The 26,403-nt window shown below is 43.8% G+C and overlaps 1 protein-coding gene across 5 annotated transcripts in view; it reads right to left on the bottom strand.

Moving 5' to 3' along the window:
• The window catches only part of PLD1 (phospholipase D1), a 244,843-nt gene extending 243,053 nt beyond the window's left edge, over positions 1–1,790 (bottom strand). For all 5 annotated transcript variants that reach the window (XR_011388052.1, XR_011388054.1, XM_070072511.1 and 2 more), the window contains exon 1: positions 1,651–1,790. The gene's annotated coding sequence lies outside the window, so the exon portion shown is untranslated. The remainder of the gene's footprint in view (positions 1–1,650) is intronic.
• Positions 1,791–26,403: the final 24,613 nt, after the last annotated feature.

Raw genomic sequence — 26,403 nt, 5'->3', positions numbered from 1 at the left:
CTGTCAACAGTTTCCTTGCCATTCCTTTTGGTTGATAGCTAACCCTCTGAGCATTCTTCTATACAATCCTAACCAGCTCACAAGCTTATCTTCACCCATCCTCTTTAAAAGCAGCTGCTCCTCTAAAACCATGAGAAAACCTCAAGCCTTGCATAGTAAGAAAACTAAAGCTGCAATACAATCATTCAAATGGTGTACACAAAAAAGAGTGTCTTGTGGCTGGGTGATGGTGACACAAGCAAAACAACGCGAATGTATTTAATGCCACGAAAAGTGCACTTAAAAACAGCTAAGATGGGAAATTGTAGGTGGTGTACATTTTACAATAAAAACATACTAAAAAAAAGCTTAAAAAAAAAACAAACCCTGGAACAGCTAAAGGTAAATGAACTTTAGAACTATAAGGAACACCCACTAAGTCATTGGAAACTTCCAAGGAGCAGGGTTCCCCACCACTACCTATATAAGTGAATCAGCAAAACCAAATGAGCCCTACACAGTCCTTAGCACCACGGTTCATAAATCTCTCGGAAAAGACAGGCCCTCCTCAAAGTCTTCATAAGGCATACTTTTTTTTATCTGGATCGTGAGTTGTACTAGATCTTGAGAAGACAGGCTGGGAGCATATATAATGAAAGGCCCCCCAGAAAAACACTTACAGGCTGCCTACAAACTCAGGCTGAAAGGCTTTGTAATGCACTTGCACGCACACTTGTCCGCACGCCTCCAAAGTTAACTCTGAAAGAGCTGCTTATTCAAGTGGGCAGTGGATCAATGCGGCGTCTGTTAACGGCTCAAAACTGTAGACTCCTCTCCTGGACATTTCCAGGGCACCATCATTATCTAATCCATCTAACATATCTCGCAGTGCTCTGGGTTCCTGCTCCCAGAGGCCCTGGGAGGCCCACAAAGGGTTATCTAAAGTTAGCGGTCGCCCAATAAAGCGAAGCTAACTCCCCATTCTGGGGACTAGACCCAGGGGATGATCAAACGGGGAAACTCCTGGTGTCCTTAAAAATCGACTTGCGCTTAGCGCTTCATGGAGGAAGTAAAGAAAGCACTATGACGAGATTAGGAGAAGCATTCACAGGTGTCGCGGTAGCTCTGCACCAAGGCTCCCGGCATCACACAATCTCACCCAACGCTGGGAGGACGGCACGCCTGCATCTGAGACCCGAGTGCCCTGAGAACAGGCTCTGAGCACACGCCCCACTGCCAGCCAGCAGTTCACCCCAGCCCAGCGTCCCCAGGGCCGCAGAAGTTCGGGACCTGGCACTTCCTGGTCCGTCTAGGATGCTGGTGCCACCGCGCCCCTATCCCTGTCATGCCGCGGGGCTTGCTAACCCAAGCGGCGCTGGACGCCCAGGGGGGGGCCCGTGGCTGCGCGAGTCGGGGTGCACCCTGCAGGGCACGCCCCCTGCCTCCGCCCGCAGGCAGCCCAGGTTGTCAGCACCGGATCTCGCGGCGTCCGCGGGAGGCCGGGGGCTGCTCGGCAGTCCACCGCCCACGCGGCGCTGAGGTCCCGTCCAAGCCGGGCGAGGAGCGGCCTGGCTGCGCGGGCCAGCGGGAGGAGGGACGGAGGGCCAGGGCAGCGGCAAGCCAGCTCCGGTGGGAGCCCCGCGAGCCGCTGCGTCCGCGCGCGGCGCCTACCTGCAGGGCGAGGGGGCCGCGGGCACCTGCGCGCTGGCGGCTGGGAGCTCCCGGGGCTCGGGCGTAGCTGGCACAGCTGGAGGCTCGGGAGCGACGAGGGCGGGCCCGGGGGCGCTCGGCGCGGCGCCGGCGCCCGGAACTCGCGGCGCGGATTCGCCCGGGCTGTGCGGGGGTGGGGCGAAGCGGTGCCGGGCGCCGGCAGGCTGGCGGCCCGGCAGGACAGGCGGGCGGGCTCCGCAGCTGGGCCTCTGCCCCTGGCGTTTGGGTCGCTCGGGGGGCTTTGCCTGTATTCCCCCATCCTCGCGGCTGGCAGCCTCTAAGGGCGGACCGAAAGGCGAGCTTTCTTGCTCGGGGTGCTTTAGCTAAGACGTAGGAGCTCTGTTCATGGCATTTATGAGACTCCTTGCGACTCCCTCGGGTAGGTGTTGTCGCCACTCTACAGGTAAGAAAACAGGCTCGGACCGGCGAAGTAGCCGGCGTCTAGACTCCCAGCAGAGATCCCTGGGGACGGGAATTTGTGTCTTGATGTCTCGATAGCTGGATGTCATTCAGACTTCTTAGCATCAAGGGGGGGGGGGGTGGCGACACCGAGAGCAAGACTTGGAAAATTCCCATTACACCCCTCCTCCCCCGATCGAACTGTCCGAACAGCAATTGTGCTGGTTTTCGTCCCCTGAAAGTGTTAATTAAGGAAAGGAGCACCAGCCGTCCAGTCCCGGCCAAGTGACACAATCTTGCACCCCACCGAAAGGCGCAGCCTTCCCGCGCACCGCTGTGCTCACAGCGTGGGCCGTGTGTGCTCCACCGCCCAGGCTGGCCGGCTTCCATAACGTCTCACTGCACACATGGGGCGGCATAAAACTGAAAAGGCGGTGTTCAGTCCAAGGGAGACGAGGGGCGTGAAATTCCAGTCTGCAACTCCGTTTTCCTGTAACCTGCACTTGGCTCGCCCCTTCCCCCCGCCCCACTACATTTTTCTCTCCTGAGCACATCTTTTCCAGTGATGGAAGAGTCACACAGCCTTCACTCCCTCCTTGCCGACAGACCTGATTGATGCCTTTTGAATCCTGGGGTACTGACAGATTTTTACAATTAAGCACAGGGCCCTCTGGCAAGCTTAGCACAAGCATGTTACCGAAAGCCTGAACACTCCCCTTTCTCAAGTTTTATTAGTCACAGATGATGTGATAAGTTTTATGCGAACGAGTAACTGCACTCTTACAGGCTTGTCCCTAGAAGTTATTACACCTTCAGTTCGAGAAGCAGCAGCCCATAAAGCTGCATTCCTCACTCAGAAGTGATTAGTAAAACATTTGGCACTAGCTACAGCCCTGGGTCTTTCTACTGAGGAGCCTTAGAAATAAGGTTATTTAAGTGCCTTCACAATAGCTCAACTTCTGCTTCCCTGGGACAGGAGACTAAATAGGAAGATGCCCTGTGAGGTGAATGTAGGTACAAAGTAGCGGATCCTGTATGTAATTATCCCCCGCACCCCCCAGCTTTGTTGACTGTTCATTTGTTTGGCCTATATCTTTCATACCCACAGAGATGTCAAAAAAAATGATAAATCCTATTACACAGCCACCTCAATATGCATTCGACCTGTTTGTAATCCTTTTTTTAATTTTTATAACATTTTTAAATTTTTACATTTATAGTTCACACAGATACAAAGCTTTGGGGAAAGCAGGGGGAAAAATCTGTTTAAAATCACCTAGAATCCCTACGTAGGAGCACCTCATTAACATTTTGTGTATTTCCATTCTATGTTCTTTTTCTGTGTATAAAAGGATGTTAGAAAATTAACACCATGACAGAGAGTATAGAATCCTGCTTATGTCACTGAATTATTTATTAATGGAGTATTTTAAACTGTCATTAAAGTTTCTTTAAAATATAATGATTGAATTATAGTTAAAGTCATTTATTGTTCATTTGTTCATGGCCTTCTGGCTATCTCCAGACTTCTCTGCAGTTTACAAATAATGCTGTAAAAAGCACTGTAGATATATGATCTTTGTCAAGATCTCTAAGTTCTTAGGGTAGATTCCTAAAAGTGAGAATAGTGAGTCAGCATTTGTAAACATTTTTGAGGCTCTGTGTGATACTGCAGAAAGTAACTTTCAGTACTATCTTGCTTCTCATTTGAAAATGTGATGGATCAAATCATATTTTGTTTTAATGAGCATTTCTTTGATAACCAGTAATACTGAAACCTGTTTTTCTGTTTATTGATTACTGGAACCATTTACTAAGAATGACCTCTTCCCGTCCCCTACCTGTGCTTCCTGTGGTGAATTACTACCCTGCTTATTCCTTTGCAGTAAAGCTTTCAGTAGAAACAGCCCTATTCTCTAACATTTACACACCAGTGGGGCTCCCCCAGAATTCCCCTCACGGTTCATTTTATACATACACTGCCCTCCTACTCACCCAGGGCCTTTTGGGGTACCGGCATCCACCACCTTTTCCAACAGTTCCATTCTATTATAGAAAATTGCCTCTCCCGAAATGGGCAGAGTCCTGGCAAGAGGGCAGTCTCAGGCAGCACCTTTCAAGGCAGATCTTCCCTCTATTCCTGCCACCACTCCAGTTACCCTGTGTGCCAGGTGGGCCAAATCACGGGGAATGAGGGAGCTGGTCACGTGTGAGGCCGGCTCAGCTGTGCTGGGACTGCAGCAGCTCCAGCGACAGCTCTGCCCTGACCAGGGTGTCCAGCCAGGGGCTGTTTCCTGCTGTGTGCCTTTTTTTCTAATATTTTGGCATGTCCTAGGTTCCTGCTGTTCCCCAGCCCCCACTTGGTTCTGTGAGCTCCTGACACCCTTTTCCTTCAGACGGCAAGAGACTACACCCGTGCTTATCCCCAAGAATCCTCTAACACAATCTGCATGACTCCTGACTCCTCCAGTCCACTGGCCAGTGCCCCTGTTTGCCACCATTCAATTCATTCCTTCATTCAGTCACAAACTTCGAGGTTATCAATGGCCATGCACTAACCACCACACGCGTTTCTCTGGAAACACAGAGTAGAGAGCATGACATTTTGTCTCCAGTCATTATATATGGGACAGAGTAAAAGATGAGAGCAGTGTAGTTAGTGAGTCCGACAACAGTGGCTAAGACCAAAACTCTCAAGGGGGAATGAGGAACAGAGTGTCATTGTGTCTGTGTAGCTTCATTTCCGCTTCCTGCGGGCCATTCATAAATTTCATAACTTCTCCCAGCACCACTCAGCTTGTGGGCTGTCTGCCATGTGACAGAAAGGCCCACCCTGAGCCCACTCCAATGGAGGAGGAGTCTCCTCAGGCGCTGGTAGCCAGTCCCTAGGAGGATTCATTTTTTTTATTTATTTATTTTTATTTAACGAGTAGAGTTATAGACAGAGAGAGAGAGAGAGAGAGAGACAAAGAGAAAGGTCTTCCTTTCATTGGCTCACCCCCCAAATGGCCACTACAGCCGGCGCTGTGCCGATCCGAAACCAGGAGCCACTTGCTTCTTCCTGGTCTCCCATGCGGGTGCAGGGCCCAAGCACTTGGGCCATCCTCCACTGCTCTCCCGGGCCAAAAGTTGGACTGGAAAAGGAGCAACTGGGATTAGAAACCAGTGCCCATATGTGTTGCCGGCGCTGCAGGCAGAGGATTAACCAAGTGAGCCACGACACTGGCCCTGGAGGATTCTTTGAATCCCCAGGCCCAAAGGAAACTGACTCTCCCTACTTTATCACTTACTTAAAATATCTCTATACAGTAGTTCCTCTTTTTTTTTTTTTTTTTTTTTTTTTTTTTTTTTTTTTTTTACAGGCAGAGTGGATAGTGAGAGAGAGAGAGACAGAGACAAAGGTCTTCCTTTGCCGTTGGTTCACTCTCCAATGGCCGCCATGGCTGGCGCGCTGCAGCTGGTGCACCGCGCTGATCCGAAGGCAGGAACCAGGTACTTTTCCTGGTCTCCCATGGGGTGCAGGGCCCAAGCACTTGGGCCATCCTCCACTGCACTCCCGGGCCACAGCAGAGAGCTGGCCTGGAAGAGGGGCAACCGGGACAGAATCCGGCGCCCCGACCGGGACTAGAACCTGGTGTGCCGGCGCCGCTAGGTGGAGGATTAGCCTAGTGAGCCGCGGCGCTGGCCAGTTCCTCTTTTTTAAAGGTATATTTATCTAGTATTTTTATCTCTTTGAAAGCCAGTCACTAAAAAAAAGAGAAATCTGCAGGTTCACTCTCCAAATGCCCCCAACAGCCAGGCTGGGCCATGCCAAATCCTGGAGCCTGGAACTCCAACGTGGTCTACCACGTGGACAGCAGGGACCCAAGCACTTGAGCCAGCATCTGCTGCCTCCGAGGATGCACTGACAGGAAGTGTGTGGGAAGTGTAGTAGCCAGGACTCAAATCGGCACTCCAGCATTGGATGTAGTGTCTCAAGCAGCAATTTAACTCACTGTGCTCCAACACTTACCCCGTACAGTGTCTTCAGGGTTTACATAGCTTTTGGAATTAGACTCGATTGCAAGGATTTGAGCATTTCTACAATTTAGTGTGATGATTAAATAAGCAAATGTGCAATAAGGTATTATAAAATGAGCATCTGCCTAGAGTAATTCAATTATAGGCTAATTGGTTGCTACAATTTTGTTAAAGGAACAATAAACAGAACTGCATTCAGTTTCCAAAAGAATTAAGTCACTTTTTCAGCCGGAACTGCCACTTTCCAGTAATTCACCAAGATGATGAGCACAAAGGGAAAGAGGAAAGGCACCCAATATATGTTCTCCAGGCCTTTTAGGAAACATGGAGTTGTTGATTTGGCCACACACGTGTTTATCTACAATGAAGGTGATATTGTAGACATCAAGGAAATGGATACTGTTCAAAAAGAAATGCCCAGGGCCTGCACTGTGGTGATCCAGCTCTCTGCTATGGCCTGGGAAAGCAGTAGAAGATGGCCCAAATCCTTGGGCCCCTGCACCCACGTGGGAGACCTGGAAGAAGCTCCTGGCTCCTGGCTTCGGATGGGTGCAGCTCCAGCAGTTGCAGCCAACTGGGGAGTGAACCAGTGGATGGAAGCCCTTTCTTTGTCTCTCTCTCTGTAACTCTACCTCTCAAAAAAATAAAATCTTAAAAAAAAGTGTTCCATACATATCACCAGGGCAAACCTGTAAGGCTACAGTATGACTTCACATGCTGCTGGCACTGTTGTAAACATGCTAAGGGCAAGTTTCTTGCCAAGAGCATTAGTACACCTTTTGCGCCTGTTAAATAGTTTAAGTGCCAAGATAGCGTCCTGAAACCTGTGAAGGAAAATGATCAGAAAATGAAGGAAGCCAAACAGAAAGGTACCTGGGTTCAACTAAAGCGCCAGCCTGCGGCACCCAGAGAAGCCCACTTTGTCACAACCAAAGGAAAGGAGCCTGGGCTGCTGGAACCCATTCTCTTTGAATATGCAGCATAATAAGTGTTTTTTTTTTTTTTTGAAGTCCTATGTAAAAATAAATGATTTTGAAGGAACTCATAAATTACCCAGTAAAAAAGTTATCTCAAGGGACAGCTATTCGGCATACTGGTTAAGGTGCTGCTTGGAACACCTGCATCCCATGTGAAGGGCGTCTGGGTTCGAGTCCTGGCTCCACTCTCCATTCCAGCTCTCTGTTCATGTGTACTCTGGGAGGCAGCAGGTGATTGCTCAAGTAGTTGGGGTCCTGCCACCCACCCAGTTTGAGTTTCCCACTCCTGCCTTTGGCCTGCCTCAGCTCTAGGATCTCTCTCTCTCTCCCTTTCAAAACAAATTTTTAAAAAATTACCTTAAGTGGGGCCACTATTGTGGTGGTAGCCAATAAAGCCTCAGCCTGTGACACCAGTGTCCCATATGGGCACTGGTTCAAGTCCCAGCTGCTCCGCTTCCAATCCAGTTCCCTGCTAATATACCTGAGGAAAACACCAGAAAATGGCTCAAGTCCTTGTGCCCCTGCCACCCAAGAAAGATCTAGAAGAAGCTCCTGGCTCCTGGCTTTGGCCTGGCCCAGCCCTTGCCATTCTGGTCATTTGGGGAATGAACCAGCAGATGGGAGATCGATCTCCCTCCCTCCCTTCCTCCCTCCCTCTCTAACTCTGCCTTTCAAACAAATAAATAATATTTTAAAAGTTAAAATAACTCAAAAAAGCAATGGTTCTACAAGCCCAAAATAAAAACTAAATATGTTTTTCAAACCTAAAATATTTTTACAGACATATTGATATTTTCTATCAACTATTCAATTTTTTTTTGACAGGCAGAGTGGACAGTGAGAGAGACAGAGAGAAAGGTCTTCCTTTGCTGTTGGTTCACCCTCCAATGACCGCCGTGGCCGGCGCGCTGCGGCCGGCGCACCGCGCTGATCCGATGGCAGGAGCCAGGTGCTTCTCCTGGTCTCCCATGGGGTGCAGGGCCCAAGCACTTGGGCCATCCTCCACTGCACTCCCTGGCCACAGCAGAGAGCTGGACTGGAAGAGGGGCAACTGGGACAGAATCCGGCACCCCGACCGGGACTAGAACCCGGTGTGCCGGTGCCGCAAGGCAGAGGATTTATTAGCCTAGTGAGCCGCGGCGCCGGCCTATCAATTATTCATTTTTAAAAATTTAACAGTCATTTGTAAATTTGTACATATTTATGTAATACTATGTGATGCTTCAATACATATATAGACTGCATAATATCCAATCAAGGTAAATAGATTTATTCTTTCAGGCATTTAACATTTCTTTACAGTGAGAACATTCAAAAATTCTACCTTCTAGTTTCCTATTAATAGAGAAATATACACTAAATTAACATTATCTGTGTTTACCTGTGTAACAGAACCCAGAATTTCTTACTCCTATCTAGCTATAACCTAGTACCTATAAGTCAGCCTTCACTCATCCCTCTCTCTCTCCTTCCCTCCCTGGCCACTGGTAACCACCATAATGTTTTTACTTTCTGTGAAAGCACCTGTTTTTTTATGACTCCATACGTGAGTAAGATCATGTGATTTTTGTCTTTCTGTGCCTGGCTTATTTCACTTAACATAGTGACCTCCAGTTCCATCCATGTTACAAATGACAAGATTTCATCCTTTTGATGGCTGAGTAGCCTCCCACTGTATACACGCACCACGTTTCCCCTATCCGTTCCTTGACTGATGGACACTTAGGTTGCTTCCATTTCCTAGCTTATTGTGACTAGTGCTGTAATAAACAGAGAAGAGCAGATAGCTCGTCAACAGATGAATTTCATTTCCCTTGGGTGCATACCTAGAAGTGGGATTGCTGGATCTTATGGTGATTCTATTTTTCATTTTTTAAGGAACCTCCACTGTTTTCCACAATGACTGTACTAATTAACGTCCCCACCAACAGTAGACAAGGGTTCCTTTTCTGCACATCATTACTGGTAATTTTGTTTTTGTCTTTTTAGTAAAGCCAATCTTACTGGAGTGAGGTGACAGCTCATTATGGTTTGGCTTTGTATTTCCCTGGTGATTACCGATATTGAGCATTTTTTCTTGTACCTCTTGGCCATTTGCAGATATGTCTATTTAGATCTTTTGCCCTTTTTTCCCTTTTTTTTTTTTTTTGGACAGGCAGAGTTAGACAGTGAGAGAGCAAGGTCTTCCTTTTCCATTGGTTCACCCCCCAAATGGCCGCTAGGGCAATCTGAAGCCAGGAGCCAGGTCTCCCATAGGGTGCAGGGCCCAAGCACTTGGGCCATCCTCCACTGCTCTTCCAGGCCACAGCAGAGAGATGGACTAGAAGAGAAGCAACCAGGACAGAATCTGGCACCCCAACCAGAACTAGAACCCCGGGGTGCCGGCGCCACAGGCAGAGGATTAGCCTAGTGAGCCACAGCACCAGCCAGTTACCCATTTTTAAATTGGATTCTTTTGGGGTTTTTTTCGTGTGTGTGCTCTAGAGTTGCTGAGTTCTTTGTATGTTCTGAATATTAACCCCTTGTCAGATGTATAGTTTTCAGATATCTTCACCCATTCCATAGGTTACCTATTTGCTCTGTTGATTGTTTCCTTTGCTTTGCAAAAACTCTTTAGTTTGATTTTTTTAAATCCCATTTTTTTTTGCTTTTATTTTCTTGCTTTTGGGGTCTGATCCAGAAAATGCTTGCCCCAGTGTCCTTGAAGTGTTTTCCCCATGTTTTCTTTTAATAGTCTACAAGTTCCAGACCTCACATTTAGATCCTCAATGCATTCTTGAACTCATTTTTGAAAATGGTCAGAGACGCAGGTCTGGCTTCATTCTTCTGTATGTGTATATATAATTTTCCCAATACCATTTTTTAAAAGACTATATTTTTTACAATGCATGCTCTTAGCATCTGTTTCAAAGAGTCAGCTGACTCCAGAGGCAAGGGTTTACTTCTAGTGTCTAAATTCTGTTCCACTGGCCTATGGATATGTTGTTATACCAATATAACATGCCATTTTAATTACCTCATAAGGATAAGCTTCATAATATATTTTAAAGTCAGGTAGTATAATGCTTCCTGTTTTATTCTTTTTGCTCAAGATCACTTTGGCTACTTAGGGTCCGTCCTTAGTGGTTCAGTACAAATTTTAGTGCTTTTTTTTCTAGTTCCGTGACAAATTCCATTGGGATTTTGATGAGGATTGCAATTGAGTCCATAAATCACTTTGGGTACCGTTCACATTTTAATGTCTATTAATTCTTCATAACTGATTTATAATTTTTATTGTAGAAATAGTTCACCTTGGCTGGCACCGCGGCTCAATAGGCTAATCCTCTGCCTGCGGTGCCGGCACCCCAGGTTCTAGTCCCAGTCAGGGCACCGGATTCTGTCCCGGTTGCTCCTCTTCCAGTCCAGCTCTCTGCTGTGGCCCGGGAGTGCAGTGGAGGATGGCCCAAGTGCTTGGGCCCTGCACCCGCATGGGAGACCAGGAGGAAGCACCTGGCTCTTGGCTTTGGATCAGCGTGGTGCGCCAGCCACAGCGGCCATTTGGGGGGTGAACCAACGGAAGGAAGACCTTTCTCTCTGTCTCTCTCTCTCTCACTGTCCACTCTGCCTGTCCAAAAAAAAAAAAAAAGAAAAAAAGAAAGAAATATTTCAACTCTTTGGTTGAGTTTATTCCCAGGTTGTTTTTTTTTTAATAACTATTGAAAATGAGGTCACTTTCTTGATTTCTTTTTCAGATGATTCACTATTGGTGTGTAACAACACTATTGATTTTTGTAAATTGACTTTGCCTCATGCAACTTTGATGAATTTGTTTATTAGTTCTAACAACTTTTTGGTGGACTTTGGTGTTTTCTATACATAAGATCATATCAGGGGCTGTTGCCATGTCATAGCAAGTTTGGCCTCCACCTGCAGCGATGGCATCCCATATGGGCACCAGTTTGGTCCTGGCTGCTCCACTTCCAATCCATCTCCCTGCTGGTGCACCTGATAGGGCAGCAGAGGATGGCCCAAGTGTTTGGGCCTCTGCACCCCATGTGGGAGACCCAAAAGAAGCTCCTGGTTCCTGGCTTCAGTCTGGCCCAGCTACAGCCATTGTGGCCATTTGGGGAGTAAACCAATGGAAGAAAGAGTCTCTCTCTTTCTCTCTCTCAAATAACTATTTTTTTAAAAAAATCATGAAATCTGCAAACAGTGATAGTTTGACTTTCTCCCTTTCAACTTGTATGCCCTTTGTTTGTCTTGTCTAATTGCTCTAGCTAGGATCTTTAGTATTGTGTTGAATGGAAGTGGTAAAAGTCAGCATCTTTGTCATGTTCTTCAGCTTTTCCCTAAAGTACATGATGTTAGCTGTTGTCTTGTTATATATGGCCTTAAATGTGTTAGGTGTGTTCCTTCTATACCTGATGCGGTCAGAGATTTATCATGAGAGGATGCTGTATATTATCCAGTTCCATTTCTGAATCTTTGAAGATGATCATTTGATTTTTGTCTTTCATTCTGTTGTTGTGGTGTATCACATTTTTATTGATTTGTATGTGTTGAATCATTCTTGCATCTCTGGGATAACACCCACCCAATCATGGAAATTGATTTCTTTTAAGTGCTATTGGATTAGATTTGCTAGTATTTTGTTGAGGATTTTTGCATGTATGTTCATCAAGGATTTGGCCTGTAGCTTTTTTTTGTTGTGTCCCTGATTGGTGTTGGTATCAAGGTAAAGCTGGCCTCATAGAATGAATTTGGAAGAACTCCTTCCTCTTCTATTTTTGAAATAATTTAGAATTCATGGAAATTCTAAGAATGTCAGGTCAAATTCAGCAGTGAAGCCATCTGGGGAGGTTTTCCATCTGCTGGTTCACTCCCCAAATACCCAGAACAGCCTGGATTGGGACAGATGAAATCCAGGAGCCAAGAACTCCATCCTAGTTTCCCACATGGGCGAGAGAGGGTCCCAAATACCTGGGCCATCACCCACTGTCTTCCAAAGTGCAGTAGCAGGGAACTATATCAGAAGCAAAGTAGCTGGGACTCAAACTAGCACCCTGTTATGGAATGCTGGTAGCACAAATAGCAGCTTAACCAGCTGCACCATAATGCAAGCCCCAATGATGAGAAGTTTCTTATTGCTTACTCAATCTTGATACTCATTGTTGGTCAGTTTAGGTATCCTACTTCTTCATGATTCAATCTGAGTAAGCTGTATGTATCCAAAACTTTGTCCATTTCCTCTAGGTCATCAAATTTTTTGCCATATAGTTGTTCATAGCAATCTCTAACAATCCTTTTTGTTTCTGTGGACTCAATCATAATGTCTTCATTTTCATCTCTGATTGTATCTACTTGACACTTTTCTCTTTTTCTTGGTTAGTCTAGCTAAGAGGTTTTCAATTTTGTTCATTTTTCAAAGAGCTGTTTCTGTTTCATTGATTTTTTGTATTATTTTATTCTGTATGTCATTTATTTGTGCCCTGAGTCTTATTTTTTTAAAAGATTTCTTTATTTGAAAGACAAAGTAATAGAGAGAGAGGGAAGGATAGAGACAAACAGACATCTTCCATTTGTTAGCTCACTCCCCAAATGGTCATAACAGCCAGGGCTGAGACAGGCCAAAGCCAGAAGCCAAGAACTCCATACAGGTCTCCCACATTGGTGGCAGAAAAAGTATTTGAGCCATCTTCTGATGCCTTCCCAGGCACATTAGCAGGAAGCTACCTATATAGGAAGCAGAGCAGCCAGGACTCAAACCAGCGCTCCAATATGGGATGCCAGCATTGCAAAAGGGAATTTAACCCACTGTGCCACAATGCCGGCCTCTATTTTTTTTTTACTTCTACCAATTTTGGATTTTATTTGTTCTTGGTTTTTTAGTTCCTTGACATACAGCAGTTATTGTTTATTTAAAATCTTTCTGGCTTTTTGTTCATTTGTTTCTTTTTTGATGCAGGCACTATTTGCTGCAAGCTACTGTTTTACTACTGCTTTTACTATATCCAATAAGTTTGGTGTGTTGTGTTTTCATTTTCATTTGCTTCAAGAAGTATTTTACTTTCTTCCTTGGTTTTTTGAACCATTGGTTGTTCAATAGGTGGATGTCTTTATATGTTATCTGCTTCTTTTCTCTTGCAGATTTGAGAATCCTCTTTTTATCTTTTTTTTTTATTATTATTTTTTTGACAGGCAGAGTGGACAGTGAGAGAGAGAGACAGAGAGAAAGGTCTTCCTTTGCTGTTGGTTCACCCTCCAATGGCCGCCGCGGCCGGCACGCTGCGGCTGGCGCACCACGCTGATCCGATGGCCAGGAGCCAGGTGTTTTTCCTGGTCTCCCATGGGGTGCAGGGCCCAAGCACCTGGGCCATCCTCCACTGCACTCCCTGGCCACAGCAGAGAGCTGGCCTAGAAGAGGGGCAACTGGGACAGAATCCGGTGCCCCGACCGGGACTAGAACCCGGTGTGCCGGCACCGCTAGGCGGAGGACTAGCCTAGTGAGCCGCGGCGCCGGCCAATCCTCTTTTTATCTTTTTTTTTTTTTTTTTTTTGACAGGCAGAGTGGACAGTGAGAGAGAGAGACAGAGAGAAAGGTCTTCCTTTGCCGTTGGTTCACCCTCCAATGGCCGCCGCGGCCAGCGCGCTGCGGCCGGCGCACCGCACTGATCCGATGGCAGGAGCCAGGATCCAGGTGCTTTTCCTGGTCTCCCATGGGGTGCAGGGCCCAAGCACCTGGGCCATCCTCCACTGCACTCCCTGGCCACAGCAGAGGGCTGGCCTGGAAGAGGGGCAACCGGGACAGAATCCGGCGCCCCGACCGGGACTAGAACCTGGTGTGCCGGCGCCACTAGGCGGAGGATTAGCCTAGTGAGCCGCGGCACCGGCCCTCTTTTTATCTTTAACCTTGGATATTTTGATTACAGTATGTCTTGGGGTAGACTTGGATTGAATCTTTATGGTGACCTTTGACCTTCCTTTACCTGGTTAGTTGTATCTTTCTCTAGGTTTGGGAAGTTTTCTGTTATTACCCCTCTGAACATGACTTCTACCCCTTAGCCTTCTCAAGTCTCTTCAATACCAGTAACTTGAATATTTGCTCATTTCATACTATCACATATTTTCCAAAAACTTTCTTCATTTCTCTTAACTATTCTTTGTTTTTTTCTCCTCCAAGTATATATTTTCAAATAGCCTGTCTTCAAGCTCACTAATTGTTTCTTTTGTTTTTTTTTTTTCCTTTATTTATTTATTTTATCTAAAATGCAGAGGGGCAGACAGAGAGACAGAGATAGAGAAAGAGAGACAGGTCTTCCATCTGCTGGTTCACTCCCCAGATGGCCACAATGGCTGGAGCTGCACCGATCCAAAGTCAGGAGCCAGGTGATTCTTCCCAGTCTCTCACCTGGGTGCAGGAGCCCAAGGACTTGGGCCATCTTCTACTGCTTTCCCAGGCCATAGCAGGGAGCTGGATCAGAAGAGGAGCAGCCAGGACTTGAACCAACACTCATATGGGATGCTGGCACAGCAGGTAGTGCCCTTACCCACTGTGCCACAGCACTGGCCCCTGATTGTTTCTTCCATTTTTAAACAAAGATTTATTTATTCCAAAAGCAGTGACAGACAGCAGACTCAAGAATGACAATCACTTTAAGTAACACTCTGACCTCAGAATCAGCCCTTAAGGTATTCAGATGTGGCTGAAAAGCCTATGACAGCATCTCGGGCATGGAAAGGGAAGACACTGTGGCAAAAAAAAAAATCCTACATGAAGGATCTCTGCAAGTGAGACTCCAGTGGAAAGAAGGAGGCATCAAAGAAGGATGTACTTTTCTGAAGGGAGCAGAGAACTTCCACTTTGCTTACAGCCTTGTCTAAATACTGACAGAGCTTGTGGTCACAAAAGGCTTCCATAGCCATGGCAGCTCATGGTATGAGCCTCAGGTGATCACTGATGTCATAAATAAGAATGTTAATTGTTAAACTAACAATGGAAGTCACTGTGCACTTACTTCCCATGTAGGACCTGTCTTTAATGAGTTGTACTATGAGAATTAACTGCAAAACTTGTTCTCAAACAGTACTTTATATGTTGGGGGGGTGCAAACTGTTGAAATCTTTACTTAGTATAGAGTTGGTCTTCAGTATATAAAGTTAATTAGAAATAAATCTTAATGAAGAATGGGACGGGAGAGAGAGTAGGAGGTAGGACAGGAGTGGTGTAGAAGGGTGGGTCTGGGGGGAAGAACCACTATATTCCTAAAATTGTACCTATGAAATTTGCATTCATGAAATAAAAAGCTTTTAAAAAAAGCAGTGACAGAAAAAGAGATCTTCCATTTACTAGTTCACTCCCTAAATGGCTGCAGCAGCCATGGCTGGGCCAGGAATTCTATTCAGGTCTCTCACATGGGTGGCAGGTGCACAAGCACTTGGGCCAGCATCTGCTGCCTTCCCAGGCACATTATCATGAAGCTGGATTGGAAGCAGAGCAGCCAGAACTCGAACTAGTACTTCAGTATGGTGTGCTGTCTTTGCAAGCAGCAGCATAACCCACTGTGCTCAAAGCCAACCCCCTCTTTTTTCTGTTTGATCTGTTCTGCTACTGATCCCTTCTAGCACATTTTAATTTCACTTTGTGTATTTTTCAGTTGAAGGATTTATGCTTGATTATGTTTCATTACTTCCTTTTACCACATCTCTGTTAGAATATTTAATTGTTTATCTATGTTTTGAATTTTATTGAGTTTCATTAAGCAACCTTTTGAAATCTTCAACTGAGCATTTGGAAGTTTCAATTCCTATATGGTTGGTTTCTGGAAACTTATTTTACTCTTTAGGTGAGATCATGGTTCCCCGGAAGTTCCTGATGCTTACTTGAGTATGACGTCATCTGGCTTCCATAGCTCTTGTGAAGGTGCTTAGTGTTTATGTAGAAAGCTGTCCACATTCATGTCTCTGTAGAGAGGTCTTCACCAGAGCTGCTTAATCAGCAAACACCTTGGCTCTATTCCCTATTATCAACTTTTAGATGTACTGTAAATATAAATATGCATGTATTCATTTGTATATTCATGAAAGTCCACTATATTGCAGGTACTATTTTAGTAGTTCAGGATACTGTATAAACAGAAAAAATGAAGTGTGATCTTCTGAAATAGTATGTACAATATCTCAGAAAGATATGAATCCTGTGAAAAAATATAAGCCAAGGTGAAGTAAAAGATAAGTAGAGCTGGGGATACTGACAGTGAAAGCTTTTCTGATGAAGTGACATTGGAGCAGAAGAAAAGGAACAAGCCTATGTCTGAAGAAAGACTCTAGGAGGTACCAGGGCCAAGGAGGTAGGATGCATGTAGTATGTTGAAGCAAGGGTAAGGAGGTATAAGTGAAGAGGGTGAGAAAACTGATTAAAAATGGAGCAGAGGGGTGGCAAGAGCAAGTCCCTAAGGGTAAGCAATTTGAACTTAATTGATATGGAAAACTTTGGGCAAGAGTGTGGTATGACCCGCCTTTTGTTTTAGAAAGTCACATTGACTGCTGTGAAGAACTGACTAAATGGGGACCAGAATGGGAGCATGAAAACAAAGCAATGACCCAAGCAAACACAGACTTGAGTGATAGTCATGAAAGTATTGAAAGTGGTCAAATTCTGCACATACTTTGGTGTGAATACATCCATGAAGGAAAGCCAAATATTCAACGTAAGCCTTATTTGGCAAGGGCATTTGTTATTCCCTGGCAATATAAAGTTCAATGGAAAATGAATTAGTGAAGGCATCAGTGGGACCAACTAGTTATATTAGTGTTACTCTTTTTTAAATGTATTTATTTTAGAGGTGGCGAGACAGAAGAGAGGGGAGTTTCCATCCACTGGTTCACTACCCAAATGCCTACAAAGGCCAGGTCTGGACTGGGACCTAAGCCAGGAGCCAGAAACTCAATCCAGATCTCTCACATGGGCAATAAGAACTCAATTACTTGAACCATCACCACTGCCTCCCAGGGTCTGCATTAGCAAGAAACTGGAGTCAGGAGCTGGAAGTGAGACTCACACATACCCCAGTATGGGACATGGGCATCTTAACTGCTCGGCTAAATGCCTACTCTCCTATTATATTTTTAAGATTCAGTTAATCGGGGCTGGCACTGTAGCGCAGTGGATGAAGCTGCCGCCTGCAGTGCTGGCATCCCATGTGAGTGCCGGTTCAAGTCCTTGCTGCTCCACTTCCGACACAGCTCTCTGCTGTGGCCTGGGAAGGCAGTGGAAGATGGCTCAAGTCCTTGGGCCCCTGCACCCATGTGGGAAGACTCAGAGGAGGCTCCTGGCTCCTGGCTTTGGATCAACGCAGCTCCAGCTGTTGCGGCCAGTTGGGGAGTGAGCCAGCGGATGGAGAACCTCTCTCTCTCTTTCTCTGCCTCTCCTTCTCTCTGTGTGTAATTCTTTCAAATAAATAAATCTATTTATAAAAAAAAGATTCAGTTAATCAACTTTTCCATTTGTTTATGAAATATAAGTGTGAACTTTTGCAATTTTGTCTTGTAGGCTCAGTTCTACCACCATTAAACAGGTCCCTGTATCACACATACTCCCATTTTGAAATTAAAGGCAAATTTTTCCCTTTACCTGAGTAAACACATTCAATCAATTAAGTTTTTTAGTTCATAATGGCAGTGCCTATTGGAGTCTATCTACCTTTAGTCTCAAAATCACCTGGCATCAGAATCCATTTATTACATATTAGCACTTTGCATTTTCCATGTACTATGTTCTACAAGTATTTGTTTGGTTTTCACGCTCCTAATTTAGTCTAGATTTAGGAATTTATGTCTGCTGTATCAGTAAGTGCTTTTACTTAAAACAGCAGAAATAGAAAAGGCTTGTTATAAAGGTTTCTCGTTAGTAAGAACGGTAAAACTCAGGATGAGAACCACTTGGCTTCCTGCCCATATGCTTTCTAATAATTTAGAACCTCCAGAGAATTCTGGAAATATTTTCTTGGCAAATGTGTGCTAATAGCCAAAGGGCTGGGAAAGCATTTTCATCTCCCTGCATCATTTTTTATTTTCCAGTAGAAAGGTCATCCTGTGGAGATCTGCGCTCAACTGTTGCTGGTATCGTTTCTCACACTTGCACAATCCATTGTGTTAAAGGTGCACCTTCAAACTGAGCGAGTTTGTAAGCCCAGGCAAGCTCTCCTTCCCCTACACCCCAAAGAGTATCAGCATCTCTCAGAAACCACTCAGCGTCAGGTGAGCTCATGAGGTTCCTGGGAACTAGAACACCCCTGCAAGGGGAGGAGGCAAGATGGCGGAATAGGAAGGGAGCACACTGATAGTCCGGGGAGAGACAGTTTAATAAAAGGGGAGATACTGCAGGTTCAAGGAAGAGTAGGGGAGGAAACAGCAGAAGAAACTCTTCCGGAACGCATGATTCACAGTGGACCTGCGTGGAGAGCGTGGGAGCCCACAGTTCGGGACACCAGCGGCAGACTCAACACACCAGCGCTGGAACGCGAGGTGAGCTGAACCTCAATAGCCTGAGACACTGGCAGGCAAGCGGAGAGAGGAGACTAGAGGGAATGACCCCCGGGCGGGGGGGGGGGGGGAGTTCACCAGGCTAACTGGAAGAGAGAGAGAGAGAAAAAAAAAAAGGTGACTGGTACGGACACGGGTTTCTCTCTCTCCACTCACCTCTCAAGGGCGAGCAAGACAAAGAGCAGGCGCCATCTTGGACATATGTCATAAGCAGAGTGACCTCAGTTCTGCACCGGCCCTGAGCCTAGCAGAAAAACCTGACTCTGGGTGGAGAGAATTAACAGGAGATTAGGACCTAGTAAATTTGTGATGCTACTGAACTGAGACTGTGAAAAAAGAGACGGTGGGAGAGAGAACTCACAGAATTCACATGAGTACTCTCCAGAGATGCTACAATTCCGTAACTTTGGCAACCCAGTGGGAGACTGAAGGAGAATTTGAGCCCACTCCGAGGGCAGAACAGATTCCCTGTGTGGTCCTTGGGAAAGAGCTTCTGATCTCTGGCTCCTGTGGGTATATCATTTGCCTGCTAACTACCTCCAACTTCTTCGTTCAGCTGTGTGGAATTACTTCCCTTTTGAATCAAAAAAAGAAAGAGAGAGAGAGAGAGATCTACCATGCCTAACCTGGGAGTGTCACCTTTGGCACACCAAACAGAGCTCTCAGGCCACACCCATCTCAAGCCTCTAAGGCTCCATCAAAAACAGTCCACTTAATCTAGAGTCATAGTATAACAAGAAAAAGCACCACAGTGAAGAAACCTAATATCTCCAATATGCCAAATAACAAACGCAAAAACCAAGGTAATAAAAACAAGGAAGTCACCATGACGCCCCCAAATGAAAAAGACACCCCAATTCAAGATTATGAAGATGATGAGATAGAAGAAATGCAAGAAGCAGATCTCAAAAAATTGATAAGAACATTAAGAAGTTCTCAAAAACAAATTCTTGAACTTCAGAAATCCTTAATGGACAAGATAGAAAATCTCTCTCGTGAAAATGAAATATTAAGGAGGAATCAAAATGAAACAAAACAACTAGTACAACAGGAAACTGTGATAGTGACGAGAAATCATAATGAAGTGAAGAATTCAATAGATCAAATGAAAAACACAATAGAGAGCCTTACAAACAGAATGGGTGAAGCAGAAGAGAGAATATCGGACTTAGAAGACAGAGAACAGGAAAGGATACAGTCAGACCAAAGAAAAGAAGAGGAAATTAGAAATCTAAAACATATTGTCAGGAATCTTAGGATACTATTAAAAAAAAACAACATTTGGGTTCTAGGAGTGCCTGAAGGCATGGAGAGGGAGAAAGGATTAGAAGGCCTTTTTAGTGAGATATTAGCAGAAAATTTCCCAGGTTTGGAGAAGGACAGAGACATCCTAGTACAGGAAGCTCACAGAACCCCTAATAAACACGACCAAAAGAGATCCTCACCATGACACGTTGTAATTAAACTCTCCACAGTGAAACATAAAGAAAAGATCCTAAAATGTGCAAGAGAGAAACGTCAGATTACTCTCAGAGATCTCCAATCAGACTCACAGCTGACTTCTCATCAGAAACCCTACAAGCTAGGAGGGAATGGTGAGATATAGCCCAGGTACTAAGAGAGAAAAACTGCCAGCCCAGAATATTATATCCTGCAAAGCTATCATTTGTGAATGAAGGTGAAATAAAGACTTTTCATAGCAAACAGAAATTGAAAGAATTTGTCACCACTCCTCCAGCCCTGCAAAAGATGCTTAAAGATGTGTTACATACAGAAACACAGAAACAAGGTCATCAATATGAAAGAAAGTAAAGGAAGGAAACCTCACAGCAAAAGATCACAGCGAATTCAAAGCATATATTAGAACTTATCTTTGGCAAATGGCAGGGCAAAGTTACCACTTATCATTAGTCACATTGAACGTTAATGGCCTGAACTGTCCAGTTAAAAGACACAGGTTGCTGATTGGGTCAAGGAACAAAACCCATCTATTTGCTGCTTACAAGAAACACATCTTTCCAACAAAGATCCATACAGACTGAAAGTGAAAGGCTGGAAAAAGATATACCATGCCAACAGAAATGAAAAAAGAGCGGGCGTAGCCATCTTAATATCAGACAACATAAACTTTACCACAAAAACTGTTAAGAGAGAAAAAGAGGGACACTATATAATGATTAAGGGATCAATACAACAAGAAGATATAACAATTATCAATGTATATGCACCTAACTACAGGGCACCGGTTTATCTAAAAGATTTGTTAAGGGACTTAAAGGGAGACTTAGACCCCAATATATACAATAGTACTGGGGGACTTCAATACTCCACTCTCAGAAATAGATCAACAGGACAGAAGATCAACAAGGAGACAGTAGATTTAAACGACACTATAGCCCAAATGGATCTAACAGATATATACAGAACTTTCAATCCCACAGCTAAAGATTTTACATTCTTCTCAGCAGTACATGGAACCTTCTCTAGGATTGACCACATACTAGGCCATAAAGCAAGTCTCAGCAAATTCAAAAGAATTAGAATCATACCATGCAGCTTCTCAGATCATAAAGGAATGAAGTTGGAAATTAGCAACTCAGGAATCCCTAAAGTATATACAAATGCATGGCCAATAGAATGCAACAACACATCAGAAAGATCATCCACCCAGACCAAGTGGATTTATCCCTGGTATGCAAGGATGGTTCAATGTGCGCAAAACAATCACTGTGATACATTAACAGACTGCAGAAGAAAAACCATATGATTATCTCAATAGACACAGAGAAAGCATTTGATAAAATACAACACCCTTTCATGATGAAAACTGGGTATGGAGGGAACATTCCTCAATACAATCAAAGCAATTTATGAAAAACCCACGGCCAGCATTCCATTCCCCATGGAATGGGGAAAAGTTGGAAGCATTTCCACTGAGATCTGGTACCAGACAGGGATGCCCACTCTCACCACTGCTATTCAATATATTTCTGGAAGTTCTAGCCAGAGCTATTAGGCAAGAAAAAGAAATTAAAAGGATACAAATTGGGAAGGAAGAACTCAAACTATCCCTCTTTGCAGATGATATGATTCTTTATTTAGGGGACCCAAAGAACTCTACTAAGAGACAATTGGAACTCATAGAAGATTTTGGTAAAGTAGCAGGGTATAAAATCAATGCACAAAAATCAACAGCCTTTGTAGACACAGACAATGCCATGGCTGAGGAAGAACTTCTAAGATCAATCCCGTTCACAATAGCTACAAAAACAATCAAATACCTTGGAATAAACTTAACCAAGGACGTTAAAGATCTCTACGATGAAAATTACAAAACCTTAAAGAAAGAAATAGAAGAAATAGAAGAGGATACCAAGAAATGGAAAAATCTTCCATGCTCATGGATTGGAAGAATCAATATCATCAAAATGTCCATTCTCCCAAAAGCAATTTATAGATTCAATGCAATACCAATCAAGATACCGAAGACCTTCTTCTCCGATCTGGAAAAAAATGATGCTGAAATTCATATGGAGACACAGGAGACCTTGAATAGCTAAAGCAATCTTGTACAACAAAAACAAAGCCGGAGGCATCACAATACCAGATTTCAGGACATACTACAGGGCAGTTGTTATCAAAACAGCATGGTACTGGTACAGAAACAGATGGATAGGCCAATGGAACAGAATTGAAACACCAGAAATCATTCCAAACATCTACAGCCAACTCATATTTGATCAAGGATCCAAAACCAATCCCTGGAGTAAGGACAGTCTATTCAATAAATGGTGCTGGGAAAATTGGATTTCCACATGCAGAAGCATGAAGCAAGACCTCTACCATTCACCTTACACAAAAATCCACTCAACATGGATTAAAGACTTAAATCTACGACCTGACACCATCAAATTATTAGAGAGCATTGGAAAAACCCTGCAAGATATACGTACCAGCAATGACGTCTTGGAAAATACCCCAGAAGCACAGGCAGTCAAAGCCAAAATTAACATTTGGGATTGCATCAAATTGAGAAGTTTCTGTACTGCAAAAGAAACAGTCAGGAGAGTGAAGAGACAACCGACAGAATGGGAAAATATATTTGCAAACTATGCAACTGATAAAGGGTTGGTAACCAGAATCTACAAAGAAATCAAGAAACTCCACAAGATCAAAACAAACAACCCACTTAAGAGATGGGCCAAGGACCTCAATAGACATTTTTCAAGAGAGGAAATCCAAATGGCCAACAGACACATGAAAAAATGTTCAAGATCACTAGCAATCAGGGAAATGCAAATCAAAACCACAATGAGGTTCCACCTCACCCCGGTTAGAATGGCTCACATTCAGAAATCTACCAACAATAGATGCTGGAGTGGATGTGGGGAAAAAGGGACACTAACCCACTGTTGGTGGGAATGCAAACTGGTTAAGCCACTATGGAAGTCAGTCTGGAGATTCCTCAGAAACCTGAATATAACCCTACCGTTCGACCCAGCCATCCCACTCCTTGGAATTTACCCAAAGGAATTTAAATTGGCAAACAAAAAAAGCGGTCTGCACCTTAATGTTTATTGCAGCTCAATTCACAATAGCTAAGACCTGGAACCAACCCAAATGCCCATCAACAGTAGACTGGATAAAGAAATTGTGGGACATGTACTCTATAGAATACTATACAGCAGTAAAAAAAAAACGAAACCCGGTCATTTGCAACAAGATGGAGGAATCTGGAAAACATCATGCTGAGTGAAATAAGCCAGTCCCAAAGGGACAAATATCATATGTTCTCCCTGATTGGCGACAACTAACTGAGCACCAAAGGGGAAACTTGTTGAAGTGAAATGGACACTATGAGAAACAGTGACTTGATCAGCTCTTGTCCTGACGGTTGATGTACAATGTAATACTTTATCCATTTTAGTATTTTTTTTGTTCTAGTACCATTGGTTGAACTCTGTAATTAACACACAATTATTCTTAGGTGTTTAAATTTTAACTGAAAAGTGATCCCTGTTAGGAATTTGGAAAACATTATGCTGAGTGTAATAAGCCAATCCCAAAGGGACAAATACCACTTGTTCTCCTTGATAGGTGACAACTAACTGAGCACCAAAAAGGAAACCTGTTAAAGTGAAATGAACACTATGAGAAACGGTGACTTGATCAGCCCTCACCCTGACTGTTGATGAGCAGCTTAATATGTTATCCCTCTCAGTATTTTTTTTGTTTGTTCTACTTAATACTTTTGGTTGAATACTGTAATCAATACACAATTCTTAAGTGCTGAAACTTAACTGAAAAGTGATTGCTGTTAAATATAAGAGTGGGAATAAGAGAGGGAAGAGATGTGCAATTCGGGACATGCTCAAGCTGACTTACCTCAAACGGTAGAGTTAGAAACATACCAGGGGATTCCAATTCAATCCCATCAAGGTGGCATGTACCAATGCCATCTCACTAGTCCCAGTGATCAATTTCTGTTCACAATTGATCATAATGATAGGACTAAGAACCAAAGGGATCACATAAACAAAACTAGTGTCTGCAAATACTAGCTGATAGAATCAAAAAGGGAGAGAACGATCCAACATGGGAAGTGAGATACACAGTAGACCCATAGAATGGCAAATGTCCTAACAGCACTCTGGCCTCATAATCAGCCCTTAAGGCATGCGGATCCAGCTGAAATGTCCATGAGAGTATTTCAGGCATGGAAAGCCAAGACACTCTGGGGGGAAAAAAAAAAACCTAAATGAAAGATCTCCGCAAGTGAGATCCCAGTGGAAAGAATGGGTCATCAAAGAAGGAGGCACCTTTCTCTGAAGGGAGGAGAGAACTTCCACTTTGACCATGGCCTTGTCTAAATATGATCAGAGTCAGTGAACTCAGGGGGCTTCCATAGCCTTGGCAACTCATGACAAGAGCCTAGGGTGATTACTGATGCCATAAACAAGAGTGTCAATTTGTTAAGTCAACAACAGGAGTCACTGTGCACTTACTCCTCATGTAGGATCTTTGTCCTTAGTGTTTTGTACATTGAGATTTAATGCTATCACTAGTACTCAAACAGTATTTTTTACTTTATGTTTCTGTGTGGGAGCAAACTGTTGAAATCTTTACTTAATGTATGCTAAACTGATCTTCTGTATATAAAGAGAATCGAAAATGTATCTTGATGTGAATGGAAGGGGAGAGGGAGTGGATAAGGGGAGGGTTGCGGGTGGGAGGGACGTTATGGGTTGGAAGCCATTGTAATCCATATTCTGTACTTTGGAAATTTATATTCATTAAATAAAAGTTAAAAGGAAGGAAAAAACATATACATTGTACACGTGTGTGTCTATTTACATAAACAGCTATGCAGTATATGTGTGATGTGTGCATACATATAAACATATGTACCATGTATATATAATTAAATGCAAATGCAGTATATATGTATGTATACTTAAACACATATATATGTGTACATATACATATTTATAATTAAACAGCTCATATTGCTGTAGAAAAAAGCATAAATATGCATATTGCATGGAAAAAATCCTTTAACTTCAAATTAATTCAGTTTTGCGTCAAGTAGGTTGTGAACAAAACATGATTTTCAGAGATTTTGGATTTTAGAATTATAGACAGTGTATCGTAAACCTGAATTAAAACACAATAGAGTAGACTCTTCATACAAGCAAGAAACTTTTAAAAAACTGTTCAAGATGGTATTGTGGTACAATGAATTAAACTGCTACCTGTGACACCAGAATTCCATATGAGAGTGCCAGTTTGAGTCCCGGCTGCTCTACTTCTGACCTGGCCCCCTGCTAATGTGCCTGGGAAAGCCGTGAAAAATGGCTGAAGTGCTCGGATCCCTGCCACCCACCTGGGAGACCTGGATGGAGTTCCATGCTCCTGGCTTCAGCCTGGCCCAACCCTGTTTCTTACGGCCATTTGGGAAATGAAAAGTCTCTTTTCTGTCTCTCTTTCTGTCACTCTACCTTTGAAATAAATAAAATACAAGTTTCCCACTCCAATCAATTCTTCTAGTACCTTAGAGATCAATATATTTTACTAACTAATCAGATGTATTCCATTTTTTATACTTTTAAAAATTATTTTAATAAGTTGATTCAAAATGCATTTTAGAGTTAATGTTGGGAAAAATTTTTAAGAATTTTAACTTATCTGGGATGAGGAGTGACAGACAAACAGAGCTCCCATCTGCTGGTTCACTCCCTAAATACCCGCAATGGCAGAGGCTGGGCTGGGCCATAGCCAAGAGTTAGGCACTCAATCCAGGTCTCTCAAGAACCCAATCGTGTAAGTCGTCACCTGTGCCTCCTGTGATCTGCTTTGGCAGGAAGCTGGAGTCAGAAGCCAGAGCTGAGAGTTGAACCCAGGCACTCAGATATGGGATGTGGCCATCTTAATCCCTAGGCCAAATGCCTGCCTGGGAAGACTTTTTAATCGAATTAGAAATGTCCACTTGCAAGCTTTTCAAAGTGAGTGGAGCTGAGTTTTTAATTGGTGACACACGCTTTCAGAAGTAAATTAGTTAAGAAGAAAGCATGTCCCAAGGTCTGCTTTCAGAATGCCCTGTCATAGCCTCAGTTGCCTTCAAAAGCAGAAACTCTCCCACTTTTAGTAAAGTAACATTTTTTATTTAAAAGGGACAATGTTCTTTTTTAAATCTACTTCATTACCTAGAACTAATAGGTACCTGTTATCATAAAGAAGACAGAATTTGGAATACTTTTTTTTATAAAACAGGAAAGTACAGTTCCTCTAAATTTGA

The sequence above is a fragment of the Oryctolagus cuniculus genome, chromosome 4, assembly GCF_964237555.1.
Source record: "Oryctolagus cuniculus chromosome 4, mOryCun1.1, whole genome shotgun sequence".
Classification (NCBI taxonomy): domain Eukaryota; kingdom Metazoa; phylum Chordata; class Mammalia; order Lagomorpha; family Leporidae; genus Oryctolagus; species Oryctolagus cuniculus.
The sequence above is the reverse complement of the archived record's forward strand: the minus strand, read 5'-3'. Positions and strand labels throughout refer to the sequence as shown.